The sequence below is a fragment of the Hyla sarda genome, chromosome 1 (assembly GCF_029499605.1).
Source record: "Hyla sarda isolate aHylSar1 chromosome 1, aHylSar1.hap1, whole genome shotgun sequence".
Taxonomy (NCBI): domain Eukaryota; kingdom Metazoa; phylum Chordata; class Amphibia; order Anura; family Hylidae; genus Hyla; species Hyla sarda.
The window spans coordinates 256,487,079-256,508,170 of NC_079189.1; the positions used below are offsets into that span (position 1 = coordinate 256,487,079).

The window sequence follows — 21,092 nt, forward strand, 5'->3', positions numbered from 1 at the left end:
ACGTGTCTGCTCTCCTCAGATCGCAGACTGCTGCCCGGCAGATACCGGCGTGGGAGACTGGCTGGCAATCCAAGGTGCCATTGACATTTTGCTCTGTTGCCGCCTTCCTCTCCGATTAATAAAAATATTTATTGATGCTTAAATCCACAGTATACAAAGTGTGAAGCTGTCAACGGCCATCCTAAGCTGAACGTGCCTGCTCTCGTCAGATCGCAGACTGCTACCCAGCTTAGGGCCTGGTAAGTACCAGCATGGGAGACTGGCTGGGAATCCCAGGTGCAGTTGACATTTTAATCTGTTGCCGCCTTCCGCTCCGATTCGGAAAACGATTTATTGATGCTTAAATGCACAGTATAAAGGGCGTGAAGCTGTCAACGGCCATCCTAAGCTGAACGCGCCTGCTCTCGTCAGAACGCAGACTGCTACCCAGCTTAGGGCCCGGTAAGTACCAGCATGGGAGACTGGCTGGGAATCCCAGGTGTTGTTGACATTTTGCTCTGTAGCCGCCTTCCGCTCCGATTCCGAAAAGGATTTATTGATGCTTAAATCCACAGTATACAGGGTGTGAAGCCGTCTACGGCTATCCTAAGCTGAATGTGCTTGTTCTTGTCAGATCGCAGACTGCTGCCCGGCAAGTACGGGCATGGGAGACTGGTTGGCAATCCAAGGTGCTATTGACATTTTGCTCTGTTGCCGCCTTCCTCTCTGATTCCGAAAAGGATTTATTGATGCTTAAATGCACAGTATAAAAAGCATGAAGCTGGCAATGGCCATCCTAAGCTGAACGCGCCTGCTCTTGTCAGATCGCAGACTGCTACCCAGCTTAGGGCCCAGTAAGTACTAGCATGGGAGACTGGCTGGGAATCCCGGGTGCCGTTGACATTTTGCTCTATTGCTGCCTTCCGCTCCGATTCCGAAAAGAATTTATTGATGCTTAAATCCACAGTATACAAGGTGTGAAGCTGTCGACGGCCATCCTAAGCTTAACGTGCCTGCTCTTGTCAGATCGCAGACTGGTACAGATCTTAGGGCCCGGTAAGTACCGGCATGGGACACTGGCTGGGAATCCCGGCTGCCGTTGACATTTTGCTCTGTTGCCGCCTTCCGTTCCGATTCCGAAAAGGATTTATTGATGCTTAAATGCACAGTATAAAGTGCGAGAAGCTGTCAACGGCCATCCTAAGCTGAACGTGCCTGCTCTCGTCAGATCGCAGACTGCTACCCAGCTTAGGGCCCGGTAAGTACCAGCATGGGAGACTGGCTGGGAATCCCAGGTGTCGTTGACATTTTGCTCTGTTGCCGCCTTACGCTCCGATTCCGAAAAGGATTTATTGATGCTTAAATCCACAGTATACAGGGTGTGAAGATGTCTACGGCCATCCTAAGCTGAATGCGCCTGTTCTCGTCAGATCGCAGACTGCTACCCAGCTTCGGGCCTGGTAAGTACCAGCATGGGAGACTGGCTGGGAATCCCGGGTGCAGTTGACATTTTGCTCTGTTTCTGCTCCGATTCCGAAAATGATTTATTGATGCTTAAATCCACAGTATACAAAGCGTGAAGCTGTCAACGGCCATCCTAAGCTGAACGCGCCTGCTCTCGTCAGATCGCAGACTGCTACCCAGCTTAGGGCCTGGTAAGTACCAGCATGGGAGACTGGCTGGGAATCCCGGGTGCAGTTGACATTTTAATCTGTTGCTGCCTTCCGCTCCGATTCGGAAAAGGATTTATTGATGCTTAAATCCACAATACACAGGGTGTGAAGCTGTCAACGGCCATCCTAAGCCTGAATGTGCCTGCTCTCCTCAGATCGCAGACTGCTGCCCGGCAGTTACCAGCATGGGAGACTGGCTGGCAATTCAAGGTGCCATTGACATTTTGCTCTGTTGCCGCCTTCCTCTCCGATTAATAAAAATATTTATTGATGCTTAAATCCACAATATACAAGGCGTGAAGATGTCAACGGCCATCCTAAGCTGAACGCGCCTGCTCTCGTCAGATTGCAGACTGCTACCCAGCTTAGGGCCCAGTAATTACCGGCATGGGAGACTGGCTGGGAATCCCGGGTGCAGTTTACATTATGCTCTGATGCCGCCTTCCGTTCCGATTCCGAAAAGGATTTATTGATGCTTAAATGCACAGTATAAAAAGCATGAAGCTTTCAATGGCCATCCTAAGCTGAACGCGCCTGCTCTCGTCAGATCGCAGACTGATACAGATCTTAGGGCCCGGTAGGTACTGGCATGGGAGACTGGCTGGGAATCCCGGTTGCCGTTGACATTTTGCTCTATTGCTGCCTTCCGCTCCGATTCCGAAAATAATTTATTGATGCTTAAATCCACAGTATACAAGGTGTGAAGCTGTCGACGGCCATCCTAAGCTTAACGCGCCTGCTCTCGTCAGATCGCAGACTGGTACAGATCTTAGGGCCCGGTAAGTACCGGCATGGGACACTGGCTGGGAATCCCGGCTGCCGTTGACATTTTGCTCTGTTGCCGCCTTCCGTTTCCGATTCCGAAAAGGATTTATTGATGCTTAAATGCACAGTATACAAAGTGTGAAGCTGTCAACGGCCATCCTAAGCTGAACGCGCCTGCTCTCGACAGATCGCAGACTGATACCCAGTTTGGGGCCTGGTAAGTTCCAGCATGGGAGACTGGCTGGGAATCCCGGCTGCCGTTGACATTTTGCTCTGTTGTCGCCTTCCGTTCCGATTCCGAAAAGGATTTATTGATGCCTAAATGCACAGTATAAAGGCCAAGAAGCTGTCAACGGCCATCCTAAGCTGAACGCGCCTGCTCTCGTCAGATTGCAGACTGCTACCCAGCTTAGGGCCCGGTAAGTACCAGCATGTGAGACTGGCTGGGAATCCCGGGTGCAGTTGACATTTTGCTCTGTTGCCGCCTTCCGTTCCGATTCCGAAAAGGATATATTGATGCTTAAATGCACAATATAAAAATCAAGAAGCTGTCAACGGCCATCCTAAGCTGAACGTGCCTGCTCTCGTCAGATCGCAGACTGCTAGCCAGCTTAGGGCCCTGTAAGTACCAGCATGGGAGACTGGCTGGGAATCCCAGGTGTCGTTGACATTTTGCTCTGTTGCCGCCTTCCGTTCCGATTCCGAAAAGGATTTATTGATGCTTAAATGCACAGTATACAAAGTGTGAAGCTGTCAACGGCCATCCTAAGCTGAACGCGCCTGCTCTCGTCAGATTGCAGACTGCTACTCAGCTTAGGGCCTGGTAAGTACCAGCATGGGAGACTGGCTGGGAATCCCGGGTGCAGTTGACATTTTAATCTGTTGCCGCCTTCCGCTTCGATTCGGAATATTATTTATTGATGCTCAAATCCACAATATAAAGGGCGTGAAGCTGTCAACGGCCATCCTAAGCTTAACGCGCCTGCTCTCGTCAGATCGCAGACTGATACCCAGCTTAGGGCCTGGTAAGTACCAGCATGGGAGACGGGCTGGGAATCCCAGGTGTCGTTGACATTTTGCTCTGTTGCCGCCTTACGCTCCGATTCCGAAAAGGATTTATTGATGCTTAAATCCACAGTATACAGGGTGTGAAGATGTCTATGGCCATCCTAAGCTGAATGCGCCTGTTCTCGTCAGATCGCAGACTGCTACCCAGCTTCGGGCCTGGTAAGTACCAGCATGGGAGACTGGCTGGGAATCCCGGGTGCAGTTGCCATTTTGCTCTGTTTCTGCTCCGATTCCGAAAATTGTTTATTGATGCTTAAATCCACAGTATACAAAGTGTGAAGCTGTCAACGGCCATCCTAAGCTGAACGCGCCTGCTCTCGTCAGATTGCAGACTGCTACCCAGCTTAGGGCCTGGTAAGTACCAGCATGGGAGACTGGCTGGGAATCCCAGGTGCAGTTGACATTTTAATCTGTTGCCGCCTTCCGCTCCGATTCGGAAAAGGATTTATTGATGCTTAAATCCACAATACACAGGGTGTGAAGCTGTCAACGGCCATCCTAAGCCTGAACGTGCCTGCTCTCCTCAGATCGCAGACTACTGCCCGGCAGTTACCGGCATGGGAGACTGGCTGGCAATCCAAGGTGCCATTGACATTTTGCTCTGTTGCCGCCTTCCTCTCCGATTAATAAAAATATTTATTGATGCTTAAATTCACAATATACAAGGCGTGAAGATGTCAACGGCCATCCTAAGCTGAACGCGCCTGCTCTCGTCAGATCGCAGACTGGTACAGATCTTAGGGCCCGGTAAGTACCGGCATGGGACACTGGCTGGGAATCCCGGCTGCCGTTGACATTTTGCTCTGTTGCCGCCTTCCGTTCCGATTCCGAAAAGGATTTATTGATGCTTAAATGCACAGTTTACAAAGTGTGAAGCTGTCAACGGCCATCCTAAGCTGAACGCGCCTGCTCTCGACAGATCGCAGACTGATACCCAGCTTAGGGCCTGGTAAGTACCAGCATGGGAGACTGGCTGGGAATCCCGGCTGCCGTTGACATTTTGCTCTGTTGCCGCCTTCCGTTCCGATTCCGAAAAGGATTTATTGATGCCTAAATGCACAGTATAAAGGGCGAGAAGCTGTCAACAGCCATCCTAAGCAGAACGCGCCTGCTCTCGTCAGATCGCAGACTGCTACCCAGCTTAGGGCCCGGTAAGTACCAGCATGGGAGACTGGCTGGGAATCCCAGGTGCAGTTGACATTTTGCTCTGTTGCCGCCTTCCGTTCCGATTCCGAAAAGGATATATTGATGCTTAAATGCACAATATAAAAATCAAGAAGCTGTCAATGGCCATCCTAAGCTGAACGCGCCTGCTCTCGGCAGATCGCAGACTGCTACCCAGCTTAGGGCCCGGTAAGTACCAGCATGGGAGACTGGCTGGGAATCCCAGATGTCGTTGACGTTGTGCTTTGTTGCCGCCTTCCGTTCTGATTCCGAAAAGGATTTATTGATGCTTAAATGCACAGTATACAATGTGTGAAGCTGTCAACGGCCATCCTAAGCTGAACGCGCCTGCTCTGGTCAGATCGCAGACTGCTACCCAGCTTAGGGCCTGGTAAGTACCAGCATGGGAGACTGGCTGGGAATCCCGGGTGCAGTTGACATTTTGCTCTGTTGCCGCCTTCCGTTCCGATTCCGAAAATGATTTATTGATGCTTAAATGCACAGTATAAAAAACATGAAGCTTTCAATGGCCATCCTAAGCTGAACGCGCCTGCTTTCGTCAGATCGCAGACTGCTACCTAGCTTAGGGCCCGGTAAGTACTGGCATGGGAGACTGGCTGGGAATCCCGGTTGCCGTTGACATTTTGCTCTATTGCTGCCTTCCGCTCCAATTCTGAAAATAATTTATTGATGCTTAAATCCACAGTATACAAGGTGTGAAGCTGTCGACGGCCATCCTAAGCATAATGCGCCTGCTCTCGTCAGAATGCAGACTGGTACAGATCTTAGGGCCCGGTAAGTACCGGCATGGGACACTGGCTGGGAATCCCGGCTGCCGTTGACATTTTGCTCTGTTGCCGCCTTCCGTTCCGATTCCGAAAAGGATTTATTGATGCTTAAATGCACAGTATACAGGGTGTGAAGCTGTCAACGCCCATCCTAAGCTGAACGCGCCTGCTCTCGTCAGATCGCAGACTGATACCCAGCTTAGGGCCTGGTAAGTACCAGCATGGGAGACTGGCTGGGAATCCAGGGTGCAGTTGACATTTTAATCTGTTGCCGCCTTCCGCTTCGATTCGGAAAATTATTTATTGATGCTTAAATTCACAATATAAAGGGCGTGAAGCTGTCAACTGCCATCCTAAGCTAAACGCGTCTGCTCTCTTCAGATCGCAGACTGCTACCCAGCTTAGGGCCCGGTAAGTACCAGCATGGGAGACTGGCTGGGAGTCCCAGGTGTTGTTGACATTTTGCTCTGTAGCCGCCTTCCGCTCCGATTCCGAAAAGGATTTATTGATGCTTAAATCCACAGTATACAGGGTGTGAAGCCGTCTACGGCTATCCTAAGCTGAATGTGCCTGTTCTTGTCAGATCGCAGACTGCTGCCCGGCAAGTACGGGCATGGGAGACTGGCTGGCAATCCAAGGTGCTATTGACATTTTGCTCTGTTGCCGCCTTCCTCTACGATTCCGAAAAGGATTTATTGATGCTTAAATGCACAGTATAAAAAGCATGAAGCTGTCAATGGCCATCCTAAGCTGAATGCGCCTGCTCTCGTCAGATCGCAGACTGCTACCCAGCTTAGCGCCCGGTAAGTACCAGCATGGTAGACTGGCTGGAATCCCGGGTGCAGTTGACATTTTAATCTGTTGCCGCCTTCCGCTCCGATTCGGAAAAGGATTTATTGATGCTTAAATCCACAATATACAGGGTGTGAAGCTGTCAACGGCCATCCTCAGCTGAACGTGTCTGCTCTCCTCAGATCGCAGACTGCTGCCCGGCAGATACCGGCGTGGGAGACTGGCTGGCAATCCAAGGTGCCATTCACATTTTGCTCTGTTGTCGCCTTCCTCTCCGATTAATAAAAATATTAATTGATGCTTAAATCCACAGTATACAAAGTGTGAAGCTGTCAACGGCCATCCTAAGCTGGACGCGCTTGCTCTCGTCAGATTGCAGACTGTTACCCAGCTTAGGGCCTGGTAAGTACCAGCATGGGAGACTGGCTGGGAATCCCGGGTGCAGTTGACATTTTAATCTGTTGCCGCCTTCCGCTCTGATTCGGAAAAGGATTTATTGATGCTTAAATGCACAGTATAAAGGGCGTGAAGCTGTCAACGGCCATCCTAAGCTGAACGCGCTTGCTCTCGTCAGAACGCAGACTGCTACCCAGCTTAGGGCCCGGTAAGTATCAGCATGGGAGACTGGCTGGGAATCTCAGGTGTTGTTGACATTTTGCTCTGTAGCCGCCTTCCGCTCCGATTCCGAAAAGGATTTATTGATGCTTAAATCCACAGTATACAGGTTGTGAAGCAGTCTACGGCTATCCTAAGCTGAATGTGCCTGTTCTTGTCAGATCGCAGACTGCTGCCCGGCAAGTACGGGCATGGGAGACTGGCTGGCAATCCAAGGTGCTATTGACATTTTGCTCTGTTGCCGCCTTCCTCTCTGATTCCGAAAAGGATTTATTGATGCTTAAATGCACAGTATAAAAAGCATGAAGCTGTCAATGGCCATCCTAAGCTGAACGCGCCTGCTCTCGTCAGATCGCAGACTGCTACCCAGCTTAGAGCCCGGTAAGTACTGGCGTGGGAGACTGGCTGGGAATCCCGGGTGTCGTTGACATTTTGCTCTGTTGCCGCCTTACGCTCCAATTCCGAAAAGGATTTATTGATGCTTAAATCCACAGTATACAGGGTGTGAAGATGTCTACGGCCATCCTAAGCTGAATGCGCCTGTTCTCGTCAGATCGCGGACTGCTACCCAGTTTCGGGCCTGGTAAGTACCAGCATGGGAGACTGGCTGGGAATCCCGGGTGCAGTTGACATTTTGCTCTGTTTCTGCTCCGATTCCGAAAATTATTTATTGATGCTTAAATCCACAGTATACAAAGTGTGAAGCTGTCAACGGCCATCCTAAGCTGAACGCGCCTGCTCTCGTCAGATCGCAGACTGCTACCCAGCTTAGGGCCTGGTAAGTACCAGCATGGGAGACTGGCTGGGAATCCCGGGTGCAGTTGACATTTTAATCTGTTGCTGCCTTCCGCTTCGATTCGGAAAAGGATTTGTTGATGCTTAAATCCACAATGCACAGGGTGTGAAGCTGTCAATGGCCATCCTAAGCCTGAACATGCCTGCTCTCCTCAGATCGCAGACTGCTCCCTGGCAGTTACCAGCATGGGAGACTGGCTGGCAATTCAAAGTGCCATTGACATTTTGCTCTGTTGCCGCCTTCCTCTCCGATTAATAAAAATGTTTATTGATGCTTAAATCCACAATATACAAGGCGTGAAGATGTCAACGGCCATCCTAAGCAGAACGCGCCAGCTCTCGTCAGATCGCAGACTGCTACCCAGCTTAGGGCCCAGTAATTACCGGCATGGGAGACTGGCTGGGAATCCCGGGTGCAGTTGACATTTTGCTCTGTTGCCGCCTTCCGTTCCGATTCCGAAAAGGATTTATTGATGCTTAAATGCACAGTATAAAAAGCATGAAGCTGTCAATGGCCTACCTAAGCTGAACGCGCCTGCTCTCGTCAGATCGCAGACTGCTACCCAGCTAAGGGCACAGTAAGTACCAGCATGGGAGACTGGCTGGGAATCCCGGGTGCAGTTGACATTTTAATCTGTTGCTGCCTTCCGCTCCGATTCCGAAAAGGATTTATTGATGCTTAAATGCACAGTATAAAAAGCATGAAGCTGTCAATGGCCATCCTAAGCTGAACGCGCCTGCTCTCGTCAGATCGCAGACTGCTCTAGCTTAGGGCCCGGTAGGTACTGGCATGGGAGACTGGCTGGGAATCCCGGTTGCCGTTGACATTTTGCTCTATTGCTGCCTTCCGCTCCGATTCCGAAAATAATTTATTGATGCTTAAATCCACAGTATACAAGGTGTGAAGCTGTCGACGGCCATCCTAAGCTTAACGCGCCTGCTCTCGTCAGATCGCAGACTGGTACAAATCTTAGGGCCCGGTAAGTACCGGCATGGGACACTGGCTGTGAATCCCGACTGCCGTTGACATTTTGCTCTGTTGCCGCCTTCCGTTCCGATTCCGAAAAGGATTTATTGATGCTTAAATGCACAGTATACAAAGTGTGAAGCTGTCAACGGCCATCCTACGCTGAACGCGCCTGCTCTCGTCAGATCGCAGACTGCTACCCAGCTTAGGGCCCGGTAAGTACCAGCATGGGAGACTGGCTGGGAATCCCGGGTGCAGTTGACATTTTGCTCTGTTGCCGCCTTCCGTTCCGTTCCGATTCCGAAAAGGATATATTGATGCTTAAATGCACAATATAAAAATCAAGAAGCTGTCAACGGCCATCCTAAGCTGAACGTGCCTGCTCTCGTCAGATCGCAGACTGCTACCCAGCTTAGGGCCCGGTAAGTACCAGCATGGGAGACTGGCTGGGAATCCCAGGTGTCGTTGACATTTTGCTCTGTTGCCGCCTTCCGTTCCGATTCTGAAAAGGATTTATTGATGCTTAAATGCACAGTATACAAAGTGTGAAGCTGTCAACAGCCATCCTAAGCTGAACGCGCCTGCTCTCGTCAGATCGCAGACTGCTACCCAGCTTAGGGCCTGGTAAGTACCAGCATGGGAGACTGGCTGGGAATCCCGGGTCTAGTTGACATTTTAATCTGTTGCCGCCTTCCGCTTCGATTCGGAATATTATTTATTGATGCTTAAATCCACAATATAAAGGGCGTGAAGCTGTCAACAGCCATCCTAAGCTGAACGCGCCTGCTCTCGTCAGATCGGAGACTGATACCCAGCTTAGGGCCTGGTAAGTACCAGCATGGGAGACTGGCTGGGAATCCCAGGTGTCGTTGACATTTTGCTCTGTTGCCGCCTTACGCTCCGATTCCGAAAAGGATTTATTGATGCTTAAATCCACAGTATACAGGGTGTGAAGATGTCTATGGCCATCCTAAGCTGAATGCGCCTGTTCTCGTCAGATCGCAGACTGCTACCCAGCTTCGGGCCTGGTAAGTTCCAGCATGGGAGACTGGCTGGGAATCCCGGGTGCAGTTGCCATTTTGCTCTGTTTCTGCTCCGATTCCGAAAATTGTTTATTGATGCTTAAATCCACAGTATACAAAGTGTGAAGCTGTCAACGGCCATCCTAAGCTGAACGCGCCTGCTCTCGTCAGATCGCAGACTTTTACCCAGCTTAGGGCCTGGTAAGTACCAGCATGGGAGACTGGCTGGGAATCCCAGGGGCAGTTGACATTTTAATCTGTTGCTGCCTTCCGCTCCGATTCGGAAAAGGATTTATTGATGCTTAAATCCACAATACACAGGGTGTGAAGCTGTCAACGGCCATCCTAAGCCTGAACGTGCCTGCTCTCCTCAGATCGCAGACTACTGTCCGGCAGTTACCAGCATGGGAGACTGGCTGGCAATCCAAGGTGCCATTGACATTTTGCTCTGTTGCCGCCTTCCTCTCCGATTAATAAAAATATTTATTGATGCTTAAATCCACAATATACAAGGCGTGAAGATGTCAACGGCCGTCCTAAGCTGAACGCGCCTGCTCTCGTCAGATCGCAGACTGCTACCCAGCTTAGGGCCCAGTAATTACGGGAATGGGAGACTGGCTGGGAATCCCGGGTGCAGTTGACATTATGCTCTGTTGCTGCCTTCCGTTCCGATTCTGAAAAGGATTTATTGATGCTTAAATTCACAGTATAAAAAGCATTAAGCTGTCAATGGCCATCCTAAGATGAACGCGCCTGCTCTCGTCAGATCGCAGACTGCTACCCAGCTAAGGGCACAGTAAGTACCAGCATGGGAGACTGGCTGGGAATCCCGGGTGCAGTTGACATTTAAATCTGTTGCCGCCTTCCGCTCCGATTCCGAAAAGGATTTATTGATACTTAAATGCACAGTATAAAAAGCATGAAGCTGTCAATGGCCATCCTAAGCTGAACGCGCCTGCTCTCGTCAGATCGCAGACTGCTCTAGCTTAGGGCCCGGTAGGTACTGGCATGGGAGACTGGCTGGGAATCCTGGTTGCCGTTGACATTTTGCTCTATTGCTGCCTTCCGCTCCGATTCCGAAAAGAATTTATTGATGCTTAAATCCACAGTATACAAGGTGTGAAGCTGTCGACGGCCATCCTAAGCTTAACGCGCCTGCTCTCGTCAGATCGCAGACTGGTACAGATCTTAGGGCCCGGTAAGTACCGGCATGGGACACTGGCTGGGAATCCCGGCTGCCGTTGACATTTTGCTCTGTTGCCGCCTTCCGTTCCGATTCCGAAAAGGATTTATTGATGCTTAAATGCACAGTATACAAAGTGTGAAGCTGTCAACGGCCATCCTAAGCTGAACGCGCCTGCTCTCGACAGATCGCAGACTGATACCCAGCTTAGGGCCTGGTAAGTACCAGCATGGGAGACTGGCTGGGAATCCCGGCTGCCGTTGACATTTTGCTCTGTTGCCGCCTTCCGTTCCGATTCCGAAAAGGATTTATTGATGCCTAAATGCACAGTATAAAGGGCGAGAAGCTGTCAACAGCCATCCTAAGCAGAACGCGCCTGCTCTCGTCAGATCGCAGACTGCTACCCAGCTTAGGGCCCGGTAAGTACCAGCATGGGAGACTGGCTGGGAATCCCGGGTGCAGTTGACATTTTGCTCTGTTGCCGCCTTCCGTTCCGATTCCGAAAAGGATATATTGATGCTTAAATGCACAATATAAAAATCAAGAAGCTGTCAACGGCCATCCTAAGCTGAACGCGCCTGCTCTCGTCAGCTCGCAGACTGCTACCCAGCTTAGGGCCCGGTAAGTACCAGCATGGGAGACTGGCTGGGAATCCCAGGTGTCGTTGACATGTTGCTCTGTTGCCGCCTTCCGTTCCGATTCCGAAAAGGATTTATTGATGCTTAAATGCACAGTATACAAAGTGTGAAGCTGTCAACGGCCATCCTAAGCTGAACGCGCCTGCTCTCGTCAGATCGCAGACTGCTACCCAGCTTAGGGCCTGGTAAGTACCAGCATGGGAGACTGGCTGGGAATCCCGGGTGCAGTTGACATTTTAATCTGTTGCCGCCTTCCGCTTCGATTCGGAAAATTATTTATTGATGCTTAAATCCACAATATAAAGGGCGTGAAGCTGTCAACGGCCATCCTAAGCTGAACGCGCCTGCTCTCGTCAGATCGCAGACTGATACCCAGCTTAGGGCCTGGTAAGTACCAGCATGGGAGACTGGCTGGGAATCCCAGGTGTCGTTGACATTTTGCTCTGTTGCCGCCTTACGCTCCGATTCCGAAAAGGATTTATTGATGCTTAAATCCACAGTATACAGGGTGTGAAGATGTCTATGGCCATCCTAAGCTGAATGCGCCTGTTCTCGTCAAATCGCAGACTGCTACCCAGCTTCGGGCCTGGTAAGTACCAGCATGGGAGACTGGCTGGGAATCCTGGGTGCAGTTGCCATTTTGCTCTGTTTCTGCTCCGATTCCGAAAATTGTTTATTGATGCTTAAATCCACAGTATACAAAGTGTGAAGCTGTCAACGGCCATCCTAAGCTGAACGCGCCTGCTGTTGTCAGATCGCAGACTGCTACCCAGCTTAGGGCCTGGTAAGTACCAGCATGGGAGACTGGCTGGGAATCCCAGGTGCAGTTGACATTTTAATCTGTTGCCGCCTTCCGCTCCGATTCGGAAAAGGATTTATTGATGCTTAAATCCACAATACACAGGGTGTGAAGCTGTCAACGGCCATCCTAAGCCTGAACGTGCCTTCTCTCCTCAGATCGCAGACTACTGCCCGGCAGTTACCGGCATGGGAGACTGGCTGGCAATCCAAGGTGCCATTGACATTTTGCTCTGTTGCCGCCTTCCTCTCCGATTAATAAAAATATTTATTGATGCTTAAATTCACAATATACAAGGCGTGAAGATGTCAACGGCCATCCTAAGCTGAACGCGCCTTCTCTCGTCAGATCGCAGACTTCTACCCAGCTTAGGGCCCAGTAAGTACCGGCATGGGAGACTGGCTGGGAATCCCGGGTGCAGTTGACATTTTGCTCTGTTGCCGCCTTCCGTTCCGATTCCGAAAATGATTTATTGATGCTTAAATGCACAGTATAAAAAACATGAAGCTGTCAATGGCCATCCTAAGCTGAACGCGCCTGCTTTCGTCAGATCGCAGACTGCTACCTAGCTTAGGGCCCGGTAAGTACTGGCATGGGAGACTGGCTGGGAATCCCGGTTGCCGTTGACATTTTGCTCTATTGCTGCCTTCCGCTCCGATTCCGAAAATAATTTATTGATGCTTAAATCCACAGTATACAAGGTGTGAAGCTGTCGACGGCCATCCTAAGCATAATGCGCCTGCTCTCGTCAGAATGCAGACTGGTACAGATCTTAGGGCCCGGTAAGTACCGGCATGGGACACTGGCTGGGAATCCCGGCTGCCGTTGACATTTTGCTATGTTGCCGCCTTCCGTTCCGATTCCGAAAAGGATTTATTGATGCTTAAATGCACAGTATACAGGGTGTGAAGCTGTCAACGGCCATCCTAAGCTGAACGCGCCTGCTCTCGTCAGATCGCAGACTGATACCCAGCTTAGGGCCTGGTAAGTACCAGCATGGGAGACTGGCTGGGAATCCAGGGTGCAGTTGACATTTTAATCTGTTGCCGCCTTCCGCTTCGATTCGGAAAATTATTTATTGATGCTTAAATCCACAATATAAAGGGCAGGAAGCTGTCAACTGCCATCCTAAGCTAAACGCATCTGCTCTCTTCAGATCGCAGACTGCTACCCAGCTTAGGGCCCGGTAAGTACCAGCATGGGAGACTGGCTGGGAGTCCCAGGTGTTGTTGACATTTTGCTCTGTAGCCGCCTTCCGCTCCGATTCCGAAAAGGATTTATTGATGCTTAAATCCACAGTATACAGGGTGTGAAGCCGTCTACGGCTATCCTTAGCTGAATGTGCCTGTTCTTGTCAGATCGCAGACTGCTGCCCGGCAAGTACGGGCATGGGAGACTGGCTGGCAATCCAAGGTGCTATTGACATTTTGCTCTGTTGCCGCCTTCCTCTACGATTCCGAAAAGGATTTATTGATGCTTAAATGCACAGTATAAAAAGCATGAAGCTGTCAATGGCCATCCTAAGCTGAATGCGCCTGCTCTCGTCAGATCGCAGACTGCTACCCAGCTTAGGGCCCGGTAAGTAATGGCATGGGAGACTGGCTGGGAATCCCGGGTGCCGTTGACATTTTGCTCTATTGCTGCCTTCCGCTCCGATTCCGAAAATAATTTATTGATGCTTAAATCCACAGTATACAAGGTGTGAAGCTGTCGACGGCCATCCTAAGCTTAACGCGCCTGCTCTCGTCAGATCGCAGACTGGTACAGATCTTAGGGCCCGGTAAGTACCGGCATGGGACACTGGCTGGGAATCCCGGCTGCCGTTGACATTTTGCTCTGTTGCCGCCTTCCGTTCCGATTCCGAAAAGGATTTATTGATGCCTAAATGCACAGTTTAAAGGGCGAGAAGCTGCCGACGGCCATCCTAAGCTGAACGCGCCTGCTCTCGTCAGATCGCAGACTGCTACCCAGCTTAGGGCCCGGTAAGTACCAGCATGGGAGACTGGCTGGGAATCCCAGGTGTCGTTGACATTTTGCTCTGTTGCCGCCTTCCGCTCCGATTCGAAAAAGGATTTATTGATGCTTAAATCAACAATATACAGGGTGTGAAGCTGTCAACGGCCATCCTAAGCCTGAACGTGCCCGCTCTCCTCAGATCGCAGACTACTGCCCGGCAGTTACCGGCATGGGAGACTGGCTGGCAATCCAAGGTGCCATTGACATTTTGCTCTGTTGCCGCCTTCCTCTCCGATTAATAAAAATATTTATTGATGCTTAAATTCACAATATACAAGGCGTGAAGATGTCAACGGCCATCCTAAGCTGAACGCGCCTGTTCTCGTCAGATCGCAGACTGCTACCCAGCTTAGGGCCCAGTAAGTACCAGCATGGGAGACTGGCTGGGAATCCCGGGTGCAGTTGACATTTTGCTCTGCTGCCGCCTTCCGTTCCGATTCCGAAAAGGATTTATTGATGCTTAAATCCACAATACACAGGGTGTGAAGCTGTCAACGGCCATCCTAAGCCTGAACGTGCCTGCTCTCCTCAGATCGCAGACTACTGCCTGGCAGTTACCGGCATGGGAGACTGGCTGGCAATCCAAGGTGCCATTGACATTTTGCTCTGTTGCCGCCTTCCTCTCCGATTAATAAAAATATTTATTGATGCTTAAATTCACAATATACAAGGCATGAAGATGTCAACGGCCATCCTAAGCTGAACGCGCCTGCTCTCGTCAGATCGCAGACTGCTACCCAGCTTAGGGCCCAGTAAGTACCGGCATGGGAGACTGGCTGGGAATCCCGGGTGCAGTTGACATTATGCTCTGTTGCCGCCTTCCGTTCCGATTCCGAAAAGGATTTATTGATGCTTAAATGCACAGAATACAGGGTGTGAAGCTGTCAACGGCCATCCTAAGCTGAACGCGCCTGCTCTCGTCAGATCGCAGACTGATACCCAGCTTAGGGCCTGGTAAGTACCAGCATGGTAGACTGGCTGGAATCCCGGGTGCAGTTGACATTTTAATCTGTTGCCGCCTTCCGCTCCGATTCGGAAAAGGATTTATTGATGCTTAAATCCACAATATACAGGGTGTGAAGCTGTCAACGGCCATCCTAAGCTGAACGTGTCTGCTCTCCTCAGATCGCAGACTGCTGCCCGGCAGATACCGGCGTGGGAGACTGGCTGGCAATCCAAGGTGCCATTGACATTTTGCTCTGTTGCCGCCTTCCTCTCCGATTAATAAAAATATTAATTGATGCTTAAATCCACAGTATACAAAGTGTGAAGCTGTCAACGGCCATCCTAAGCTGGACGCGCCTGCTCTCGTCAGATTGCAGACTGTTACCCAGCTTAGGGCCTGGTAAGTACCAGCATGGGAGACTGGCTGGGAATCCCGGGTGCAGTTGACATTTTAATCTGTTGCCGCCTTCCGCTCTGATTCGGAAAAGGATTTATTGATGCTTAAATGCACAGTATAAAGGTCGTGAAGCTGTCAACGGCCATCCTAAGCTGAACGCGCTTGCTCTCGTCAGAACGCAGACTGCTACCCAGCTTAGGGCCCGGTAAGTATCAGCATGGGAGACTGGCTGGGAATCCCAGGTGTTGTTGACATTTTGCTCTGTAGCCGCCTTCCGCTCCGATTCCGAAAAGGATTTATTGATGCTTAAATCCACAGTATACAGGTTGTGAAGCAGTCTACGGCTATCCTAAGCTGAATGTGCCTGTTCTTGTCAGATCGCAGACTGCTGCCCGGCAAGTACGGGCATGGGAGACTGGCTGGCAATCCAAGGTGCTATTGACATTTTGCTCTGTTGCCGCCTTCCTCACTGATTCCGAAAAGGATTTATTGATGCTTAAATGCACAGTATAAAAAGCATGAAGCTGTCAATGGCCATCCTAAGCTGAACGCGCCTGCTCTCGTCAGATCGCAGACTGCTACCCAGCTTAGAGCCCGGTAAGTACTGGCGTGGGAGACTGGCTGGGAATCCCGGGTGCAGTTGACATTTTGCTCTGTTGCCGCCTTACGCTCCGATTCCGAAAAGGATTTATTGATGCTTAAATCCACAGTATACAGGGTGTGAAGATGTCTACGGCCATCCTAAGCTGAATGCGCCTGTTCTCGTCAGATCGCAGACTGCTACTCAGCTTCGGGCCTGGTAAGTACCAGCATGGGAGACTGGCTGGGAATCCCGGGTGCAGTTGACAATTTGCTCTGTTTCTGCTCCGATTCCGAAAATTATTTATTGATGCTTAAATCCACAATACACAGGGTGTGAAGCTGTCAACGGCCATCCTAAGCCTGAACATGCCTGCTCTCCTCAGATCGCAGACTGCTGCCCGGCAGTTACCAGCATGGGAGACTGGCTGGCAATTCAAGGTGCCATTGACATTTTGCTCTGTTGCTGCCTTCCTCTCCGATTAATAAAAATATTTATTGATGCTTAAATCCACAATATACAAGGCGTGAAGATGTCAACGGCCATCCTAAGCTGAACGCGCCTGCTCTTGTCAGATCGCAGACTGCTACCCAGCTTAGGGCCCAGTAATTACCGGCATGGGAGACTGGCTGGGAATCCCGGGTGCAGTTGACATTATGCTCTGTTGCCGCCTTCCGTTCCGATTCCGAAAATAATTTATTGATGCTTAAATCCACAGTATACAAGGTGTGAAGCTGTCGACGGCCATCCTAAGCTTAACGCGCCTGCTCTCGTCAGATCGCAGACTGCTACCCAGCTTAGGGCCTGGTAAGTACCAGCATGGGAGACTGGCTGGGAATCCCAGGTGCAGTTGACAATTTAATCTGTTGCCGCCTTCCGCTCCGATTCGGAAAAGGATTTATTGATGCTTAAATCCACAATACACAGGGTGTGAAGCTGTCAACGGCCATCCTAAGCCTGAACGTGCCTGCTCTCCTCAGATCGCAGACCACTGCCCGGCAGTTACCGGCATGGGAGACTGGCTGGCAATCCAAGGTGCCATTGACATTTTGCTCTGTTGCCGCCTTCCTCTCCGATTAATAAAAATATTTATTGATGCTTAAATTCACAATATACAAGGCGTGAAGATGTCAACGGCCATCCTAAGCTGAACGCGCCTGCTCTCGTCAGATCGCAGACTGCTACCCAGCTTAGGGCCCAGTAAGTACCGGCATGGGAGACTGGCTGGGAATCCCGGGTGCAGTTGCCATTTTGCTCTGTTTCTGCTCCGATTCCGAAAATTATTTATTGATGCTTAAATCCACAGTATACAAAGTGTGAAGCTGTCAACGGCCATCCTAAGCTGAACGCGCCTGCTCTCGTCAGATCGCAGACTGCTACCCAGCTTAGGGCCTGGTAAGTACCAGCATGGGAGACTGGCTGTGAATCCCAGGTGCAGTTGACATTTTAATCTGTTGCCGCCTTCCGCTCCGATTCGGAAAAGGATTTATTGATGCTTAAATCCACAATACACAGGGTGTGAAGCTGTCAACGGCCATCCTAAGCCTGAACGTGCCTGCTCTCCTCAGATCGCAGACTACTGCCCGGCAGTTACCGGCATGGGAGACTGGCTGGCAATCCAAGGTGCCACTGACATTTTGCTCTGTTGCCGCCTTCCTCTCCGATTAATAAAAATATTTATTGATGCTTAAATTCACAATATACAAGGCGTGAAGATGTCAACGGCCATCCTAAGCTGAACGCGCCTTCTCTCGTCAGATCGCAGACTGCTACCCAGCTTAGGGCCCAGTAAGTACCGGCATGGGAGACTGGCTGGGAATCCCGGGTGCAGTTGACATTTTGCTCTGTTGCCGCCTTCCTCTACGATTCCGAAAATGATTTATTGATGCTTAAATGCACAGTATAAAAATCATGAAGCTGTCAATGGCCATCCTAAGCTGAACGCGCCTGCTTTCGTCAGATCGCAGACTGCTACCTAGCTTAGGGCCCGGTAAGTACTGGCATGGGAGACTGGCTGGGAATCCCGGTTGCCGTTGACATTTTGCTCTATTGCTGCCTTCCGCTCCGATTCCGAAAATAATTTATTGATGCTTAAATCCACAGTATACAAGGTGTGAAGCTGTCGACGGCCATCCTAAGCTGAACGCGCCTGCTCTCGTCAGAATGCAGACTGGTACAGATCTTAGGGCCCGGTAAGTACCGGCATGGGACACTGGCTGGGAATCCCGGCTGCCGTTGACATTTTGCTCTGTTGCCGCCTTCCGTTCCGATTCCGAAAAGGATTTATTGATGCTTAAATGCACAGTATACAGGGTGTGAAGCTGTCAACGGCCATCCTAAGCTGAACGCGCCTGCTCTCGTCAGATCGCAGACTGATACCCAGCTTAGGGCCTGGTAAGTACCAGCATGGGAGACTGGCTGGGAATCCAGGGTGCAGTTGACATTTTAATCTGTTGCCGCCTTCCGCTTCGATTCGGAAAATTATTTATTGATGCTTAAATCCACAATATAAAGGGCGTGAAGCTGTCAACTGCCATCCTAAGCTGAACGCGTCTGCTCTCTTCAGATCGCAGACTGCTACCCAGCTTAGGGCCCGGTAAGTACCAGCATGGGAGACTGGCTGGGAGTCCCAGGTGTTGTTGACATTTTGCTCTGTAGCCGCCTTCCGCTCCGATTCCGAAAAGGATTTATTGATGCTTAAATCCACAGTATACAGGGTGTGAAGCCGTCTACGGCTATCCTAAGCTGAATGTGCCTGTTCTTGTCAGATCGCAGACTGCTGCCCGGCAAGTACGGGCATGGGAGACTGGCTGGCAATCCAAGGTGCCATTGACATTTTGCTCTGTTGCCGCCTTCCTCTACGATTCCGAAAAGGATTTATTGATGCTTAAATGCACAGTATTAAAAGCATGAAGCTGTCAATGGCCATCCTAAGCTGAATGCGCCTGCTCTCGTCAGATCGCAGACTGCTACCCAGCTTAGGGCCCGGTAAGTACTGGCATGGGAGACTGGCTGGGAATCCCAGGTGCCGTTGACATTTTGCTCTGTTGCCGCCTTCCGTTCCGATTCCGAAAAGGATTTATTGATGCCTAAATGCACAGTTTAAAGGGCGAGAAGCTGTCGACGGCCATCCTAAGCTGAACCCGCCTGCTCTCGTCAGATCGCAGACTGCTACCCAGCTTAGGGCCCGGTAAGTACCAGCATGGGAGACTGGCTGGGAATCCCAGGTGTCGTTGACTTTTTGCTCTGTTGCCGCCTTCCGCTCCGATTCCGAAAAGGTTTTATTGATGCTTAAATCCACAGTATACAGGGTGTGAAGATGTCTATGGCCATCCTAAGCTGAATGCGCCTGTTCTCGTCAGATCGCAGACTGCCACCCAGCTTCGGGCCTGGTAAGTACCAGCATGGGAGACTGGCTGGGATTATCGGGTGCAGTTGACATTTTGCTCCGATTCCGAAAATTATTTATTGATGCTTAAATCCACAGTATACAAAGTGTGAAGCTGTCAACAGCCATCCTAAGCTGAACACGCCTGCTCTCGTCAGATCGCAGACTGCTACCCAGCTTAGGGCCTGGTAAGTACCAGCATGGGTGACTGGCTGGGAATCCCGGGTGCAGTTGACATTTTAATCTGTTGCCGCCTTCCGCTCCGATTCGGAAAAGGATTTATTGATGCTTAAATCAACAATATACAGGGTGTGAAGCTGTCAACGGCCATCCTAAGCCTGAACGTGCCTGCTCTCCTCAGATCGCAGACTGCTGTCCGGCAGTTACCGGCATGGGAGACTGGCTGGCAATCCAAGGTGCCATTGACATTTTGCTCTGTTGCCGCCTTCCTCTCCGATTAATAAAAATATTTATTGATGCTTAAATCCACAATATACAAGGCGTGAAGATGTCAACGGCCATCCTAAGCTGAACGCGCCTGCTCTCGTCAGATCGCAGACTGCTACCCAGCTTAGGGCCCAGTAAGTACCGGCATGGGAGACTGGCTGGGAATCCCGGGTGCAGTTGACATTATGCTCTGTTGCCGCCTTCCGTTCCGATTCCGAAAAGGATTTATTGATGCTTAAATCCACAATACACAGGGTGTGAAGCTGTCAACGGCCATCCTAAGCTGAACGCGCCTGCTCTCGTCAGATCGCAGACTGATACCCAGCTTAGGGCCTGGTAAGTACCAGCATGGTAGACTGGCTGGAATCCCGGGTGCAGTTGACATTTTAATCTGTTGCCGCCTTCCGCTCCGATTCGGAAAAGGATTTATTGATGCTTAAATCCACAATATACAGGGTGTGAAGCTGTCAACGGCCATCCTAAGCTGAACGTGTCTGCTCTCCTCAGATCGCAGACTGCTGCCCGGCAGATACCGGCGTGGGAGACTGGCTTGCAATCCAAGGTGCCATTGACATTTTGCTCTGTTGCCGCCTTCCTCTCCGATTAATAAAAATATTAATTGATGCTTAAATCCACAGTATACAAAGTGTGAAGCTGTCAACGGCCATCCTAAGCTGGACGCGCCTGCTCTCGTCAGATTGCAGACTGTTACCCAGCTTAGGGCCTGGTAAGTACCAGCATGGGAGACTGGCTGGGAATCCCGGGTGCAGTTGACATTTTAATCTGTTGCTGCCTTCCGCTCTGATTCGGAAAAGGATTTATTGATGCTTAAATGCACAGTATAAAGGGCGTGAAGCTGTCAACGGCCATCATAAGCTGAACGCGCTTGCTCTCGTCAGAACGCAGACTGCTACCCAGCTTAGGGCCCGGTAAGTACCAGCATGGGAGACTGGCTGGGAATCCCAGGTGTTGTTGACATTTTGCTCTGTAGCCGCCTTCCGCTCCAAATCCGAAAAGGATTTATTGATGCTTAAATCCACAGTATACAGGTTGTGAAGCCGTCTACGGCTA

At 50.6% G+C, this 21,092-nt stretch overlaps 11 pseudogenes; all 11 read left to right on the top strand.

The window, feature by feature from the left end:
• The first annotated feature begins 370 nt into the window (after nt 1-370).
• On the top strand, nt 371-490 carry LOC130352785 (5S ribosomal RNA; annotated as a pseudogene).
• Nucleotides 491-1,166: 676 nt separating this feature from the next.
• LOC130330143 (5S ribosomal RNA) lies at nt 1,167-1,286 on the top strand (annotated as a pseudogene).
• Nucleotides 1,287-1,563: 277 nt separating this feature from the next.
• LOC130348966 (5S ribosomal RNA) lies at nt 1,564-1,683 on the top strand (annotated as a pseudogene).
• Nucleotides 1,684-7,551: 5,868 nt separating this feature from the next.
• Nucleotides 7,552-7,671, top strand: LOC130348977 (5S ribosomal RNA; annotated as a pseudogene).
• Nucleotides 7,672-8,957: 1,286 nt separating this feature from the next.
• On the top strand, nt 8,958-9,077 carry LOC130330154 (5S ribosomal RNA; annotated as a pseudogene).
• Nucleotides 9,078-11,361: 2,284 nt separating this feature from the next.
• LOC130352677 (5S ribosomal RNA) lies at nt 11,362-11,481 on the top strand (annotated as a pseudogene).
• An 82-nt stretch (nt 11,482-11,563) lies between these two features.
• On the top strand, nt 11,564-11,683 carry LOC130348981 (5S ribosomal RNA; annotated as a pseudogene).
• An 82-nt stretch (nt 11,684-11,765) lies between these two features.
• On the top strand, nt 11,766-11,885 carry LOC130325129 (5S ribosomal RNA; annotated as a pseudogene).
• A 7,218-nt stretch (nt 11,886-19,103) lies between these two features.
• Nucleotides 19,104-19,223, top strand: LOC130324074 (5S ribosomal RNA; annotated as a pseudogene).
• An 82-nt stretch (nt 19,224-19,305) lies between these two features.
• On the top strand, nt 19,306-19,425 carry LOC130352120 (5S ribosomal RNA; annotated as a pseudogene).
• A 266-nt stretch (nt 19,426-19,691) lies between these two features.
• Nucleotides 19,692-19,811, top strand: LOC130352052 (5S ribosomal RNA; annotated as a pseudogene).
• The last annotated feature ends 1,281 nt before the right edge of the window (nt 19,812-21,092 follow it).